This window comes from Lolium perenne, chromosome 4 (genome assembly GCF_019359855.2).
Source record: "Lolium perenne isolate Kyuss_39 chromosome 4, Kyuss_2.0, whole genome shotgun sequence".
Taxonomy (NCBI): Eukaryota; Viridiplantae; Streptophyta; class Magnoliopsida; order Poales; family Poaceae; genus Lolium; species Lolium perenne.
In genome coordinates this window covers 180,779,979-180,786,270 of record NC_067247.2, presented here as the reverse complement: position 1 = coordinate 180,786,270, position 6,292 = coordinate 180,779,979, and positions in this window count along the sequence as shown.

The following is a 6,292-nucleotide window of genomic DNA, read 5'->3' as shown; positions in this document are numbered from 1 at the left end:
CCATTCAGAGTAGTTGATCATCATATTATCAAGAACCTTTGTTGCTTCACCAAGAGTGACGGACATAAAGGTACCTCCAGCAGCTGAATCCAATAAATTCCGTGAAGAAAAATTTAGTCGTGCATAGAAGGTTTGGATGATCATCCAAGTAGTCAGTCCATGGGTTGGGCAATTTTTAACCAAAGATTTCATTCTTTCCCAAGCTTGAGCAACATGTTCAGTATCTAATTGTTTAAAATTCATTATGCTACTCCTCAAAGATATAATTTTAGCAGGGGGATAATATCTACCAATAAAAGCATCCTTGCATTTAGTCCATGAATCAATACTATTCTTAGGCAGAGATAGCAACCAATCTTTAGCTCTTCCTCTTAATGAGAAAGGGAACAATTTTAATTTAATAATGTCACCATCTACATCTTTATATTTTTGCATTTCACATAATTCAACAAAATTATTAAGATGGGCAGCAGCATCATCAGAACTAACACCAGAAAATTGCTCTCGCATAACAAGATTCAGTAAAGCAGGTTTAATTTCAAAGAATTCTGCTGTAGTAGCAGGTGGAGCAATAGGTGTGCATAAGAAATCATTATTATTTGTGGTTGTGAAGTCACACAACTTAGTGTTTTCAGCGTTGGCCATTTTAGCAACAGTAAATAAAACAAACTAGATAAAGTAAATGCAAGTAACTAATTTTTTTGTGTTTTTGATATAGCAAACAAGATAGCAAATAAAGTAAAACTAGCAACTAATTTTTTTGTATTTTGATTTAGTGCAGCAAACAAAGTAGTAAATAAAACTAAGCAAGACAAAAAAAACAAAGTAAAGAGATTGAGAAGTGGAGACTCCCCTTGCAGCGTGTCTTGATCTCCCCGGCAACGGCGCCAGAAATCTAGCTTGATGGCGTGTAACTCACACGTTCGTTGGAAACCCCAAGAGGAAGGTATGATGCGCACAGCAGCAAGTTTTCCCTCAGAAAGAAACCAAGGTTTATCGAACCAGGAGGAGCCAAGAAGCACGTTGAAGGTTGATGGCGGCGGGATGTAGTGCGGCGCAACACCAGGGATTCCGGCGCCAACGTGGAACCTGCACAACACAACCAAAGTACTTTGCCCCAACGAAACAGTGAGGTTGTCAATCTCACCGGCTTGCTGTAACAAAGGATTAACCGTATTGTGTGGAAGATGATTGTTTGCAGAAAACAGTAGAACAGTATTGCAGTAGATTGTATTTCAGTAAAGAGAATTGGACCGGGGTCCATAGTTCACTAGAGGTGTCTCTCCCATAAGACAAACAGCATGTTGGGTGAACAAATTACAGTTGGGCAATTGACAAATAAAGAGGGCATGACCATGCACATACATATCATGATGAGTATAGTGAGATTTAATTGGGCATTACGACAAAGTACATAGACCGCCATCCAGCATGCATCTATGCCTAAAAAGTCCACCTTCAGGTTATCATCCGAACCCCCTCCAGTATTAAGTTGCTAACAACAGACAATTGCATTAAGTATTGCGCGTAATGTAACTAGTGACTACATCCTTGAACATAGCACCAATGTTTTATCCCTAGTGGCAACAGCACATCCATAACCTTAGAGGTTCTTGTCACCCCTCCAGATTCACGGAGACATGAACCCACTATCGAGCATAAATACTCCCTCTTGGAGTTACTAGCATCAACTTGGCCAGAGCATCTACTAATAACGGAGAGCATGCAAGATCATAAACAACACATAGACATAGCTTTGATAATCAACATAACAAGTATTCTCTATTCATCGGATCCCAACAAACGCAACATATAGAATTACAGATAGATGATCTTGATCATGTTAGGCAGCTCACAAGATCCGACAAATGATAGCACAATGGGGAGAAGACAACCATCTAGCTACTGCTATGGACCCATAGTCCAGGGGTAGACTACTCACACATCACACCGGAGGCGACCATGGCGGCGTAGAGTCCTCCGGGAGATGATTCCCCTCTCCGGCAGGGTGCCGGAGGCGATCTCCTGGATCCCCCGAGATGGGATCGGCGTTGGCGGCGTCTCTGGAAGGTTTTCCGTATCGTGGCTCTCGGTACTGGGGGTTTCGTCACGGAGGCTTTAAGTAGGCGGAAGGGTAGGTCAAGAGGCGGCGCGAGGGGCCCAGACCATAGGCCGGCGCGGCCAGGGGTGGGGCCGCGCCGCCCTAGGGTTTGGCCACCCCGTGGCCCCTCTTCGTTTCGTCTTCGGACTTCTGGAAGCTTCGTGGAAAAATAGGCCCCTGGGCGTTGATTTCGTCCAATTCCGAGAATATTTCCTTACTAGGATTTCTGAAACCAAAAACAGCAGTAAAACAAAGAATCGGCACTTCGGCATCTTGTTAATAGGTTAGTTCCAGAAAATGCACGAATATGACATAAAGTGTGCATAAAACATGTAGATAACATCAATAATGTGGCATGGAACATAAGAAATTATCGATACGTCGGAGACGTATCAGATTCATATGAGTTTTGTATCACTACTATTCTATGTGCTACTCTAGTGATGTTATTAAAGTACTCTATTCCTCCTGCTCGGTGTAAAGGTGACAGTGTGTGCATCGTGTAGTACTTGGCGCAGGTTATGATTGTAATCTCTTGTAGATTATGAAGTTAATTATTGCTATGATAGTATTGATGTGATCTATGCCTCCTTCATAGTGTGATGGTGACAATGTGCATGCTATGTTAGTACTTGGTGTAGTTGTGTGATCTATCATGCACTCTAAGGTTATTTAAACATGAATATCGAATATTGTGGAGCTTGTTAACTCCGGCATTGAGGGTTCGTGTAATCCTACGCAATTACTGGTGTTCATCATCCAACAAGAGAGTGTAGAGTATAGCATTTATCTATTCTGTTATGTGATCAATGTTGAGAGTGTCCACTAGTGAAAGTATAATCCCTAGGCCTCGTTTCCAAATACTGCTATCGCTGCTTGTTTACTGTTCTACTGTATATGTACTGCCTGCAATATCACCACCATCAACCACACGCCAGTTGTAGCATCAAGCTATTTTCTGGTGCCGTTACTACTGCTCATATATATTCATACCACCTGTATTTCACTATCTCTTCGCCGAACTAGTGCACTTATACATCTGACAAGTGTATTAGGTGTGTTGGGGACACAAGAGACTTCTTGCTTTGTGGTTGCAGGGTTGCATGAGAGGGATATCTTTGACCTCTCCCTCCCTGAGTTCGATAAACCTTGGGTGATCCACTTAAGGGAAACTTGCTGCTGTTCTACAAACCTCTGCTCTTGGAGGCCCAACACTGTCTACAAGAATAGAAGCACCCGTAGACATCAGTCCCTCTCGGGTGTTCTGGAAGCTTCGTGGAATTGTAAGATACTGGGCGTTGATTTCGTCCAATTCCGAGAATATTTCCTTACTAGGATTTCTGAAACCAAAAACAGCAGAAAACAGGAACTGGCACTTCGGCATCTCGTCAATAAGTTAGTTCCGGAAAACACATAAAATCATCATAAAGTGTGAACAAAACATGTAGGTATTGTCATAAAACAAGCATGGAACATTAGAATATATAGATACGTTGGAGACGTATCAGCATCCCCAAGCTTAGTTCCTACTCGTCCTCGAGTAGGTAAACGATAAAAGATAATTTCTGAAGTGACATGCTACCAACATAATCTTGATCATACTATTGTAAAACATATGAGATGAATGCAGCGATTCAAAGCAATGGTAAAGACAATGATTAAACAACTGAATCATATAGCAAAGACTTTTCATGAATAGTACTTTCGAGACAAGCATCAATAAGTCTTGCATAAGAGTTAACTCACAAAGCGATAGATTCAAAGTAAAGGCATTGAAGCAACACAAAGGAAGATTTAAGTTTCAGCAGTTTCTTTCAACTTGTAACATGTATATCTCATGGGTAGTTGTCAATGCAAAGTAATATAAAAAAGTGCAATAGGTAAACATGTAAGAATCAATGCACAGTTAACACAAGTGTTTGCTTCTAGGATAGAAGGAAATAGGTAGACTGACTCAACATAAAAGTAGAAGAATGGCCCTTCGCAGAGGGAAGCATTGATTGCTATATTTGTGCTAGAGCTTTTATTTTGAAAACAAGAAACAATTTTGTCAACGGTAGTAATAAAGCATATGTATTATGTAAATTATATCCTACAAGTTACAAGCCTCATGCATAGATTACCAATAGTGCCCGCACCTTGTCCTAATTAGCTCGGATTACCTGGATTATCATTGCAATACATATGTTTTAACCAAGTATCACAAAGGGGTACCTCTATGCCGCCTGTACAAAGGTCTAAGGAGAAAGCTCGCATTGGATTTCTCGCTTTTGATTATTCTCAACTTAGACATCCATACCGGGACAACATAGACAACAGATAATGGACTCCTCTTTAATGCATAAGCATTCAGCAACAAATAATATTCTCATAAGAGATTTAGGATTGTTGTCCAAAACTGAAACTTCCACCATGGATCATGGCTTTAGTTAGCGGCCCAATGTTCTTCTCTAACAATATGCATGCTCTAACCATTCAACTCATGGTAAATCGCACTTACTTCAGACAAGACGAACATGCATAGCAACTCACATGATATTCAACAAAGTGTTGATGGCGTCCCCAGGAACATGGTTATCGCTCAACAAGCAACTTAATAAGAAATAAGATACATAAGTACATATTCAATACCACAATAGTTTTTAGGCTATTTATCCCATGAGCTATATATTGCAAAGACAAAGAATAGAAATTTTAAAGGTAGCACTCAAGCAATTTACTTTGGAATGGTGGAGTGATACGTCTCCAACGTATCGATAATTTCTTATGTTCCATGCTTGTTTTATGATGATACTCACATGTTTTATACATACTTTATGTCATATTTATGCATTTTCTGACACTAACCTATTAACGAGATGCCGAAGAGCCAGTTGCTGTTTTCTGCTGTTTTTGGTTTCAGAAATCCTAGTAAGGAAATATTCTCGGAATTGGACGAAATCAACGCCCAGGATCTTATTTTTCCACGAAGCTTCCAGAAGTCCGAAAGGGAAACGAAGTGGGGCGACGAGGCGGCCACACAACAGGGCGGCGCGGCCCAGGCCTTGGCCGCACGGCCCTGGCGTGTGGGCCCCTCGCGTCGCCCCCTGACCTAACCTTCCACCTACTTAAGCCTTCGTCGATAATAGTTCCAGTACCGAGAGCCACGATTCGGAAAACCTTCCAGAGACGCCGCCGCCGCCAATCCCATCTCGGGGGATTCAGGAGATCGCCTCCGGCACCCTGCCGGAGAGGGGAATCATCTCCCGGAGGACTCTTCACCACCATGGTCGCCTCCGGAGTGATGTGTGAGTAGTTCACCCCTGAACTATGGGTCCATAGCAGTAGCTAGCTAGATGGTCGTCTTCTCCTAATTGTGCTATCATTGTTAGATCTTGTGAGCTGCCTAACATGATCAAGATCATCTATTTGTAATACTACATGTTGCGTTTGTTGGGATCCGATGAATATGGAATACTATGTTATGTTGATTATCAATCTATCTATGTGTTGTTTATGATCTTGCATGCTCTCCGTTGCTAGTAGAGGCTCTGGCCAAGTTGATACTTGTAACTCCAAGAGGGAGTATTTATGCTCGATAGTGGGTTCATGTCTCCATTAAATCTGGGGGAGTGACAACAACCCCTAAGGTTGTGGATGTGTTGTTGCCACTAGGGATAAAATAGCAATGCTATGTCTAAGGATGTATTTGTTGATTACATTACGCACCATACTTAATGCAATTGTCTGTTGTTTGCAACTTAATACTGGAGATGGTTCGGATGATAACCTGAAGGTGGACTTTTTAGGCATAGATGCATGCTGGATAGCGGTCTATGTACTTTGTCGTAATGCCCAATTTAATTTCACAATACTCATCATGACATGTATGTGCATGGTCGTGCCGTCTTTATTTGTCAATTGCCCAACTGTAATATGTTCACCCAACATGCTATTTATCTTATGGGAGAGACGCCACTAGTGAACTGTGGACCCCGGTCCATTCTTTTACATCGAATACAATCTACTGCAATACTAGCGCTACTGTTCTCTGCAAACATCATCATCCACACTATACATCTAATCCTTTGTTACAACAAGCCGGTGAGATTGACAACCTCACTGTCACGTTGGGGCAAAGTAATTTGGTTGTGTTGTGCAGGTTCCACGTTGGCGCCGGAATCCCTGGTGTTGCGCCGCACTACACTCCAC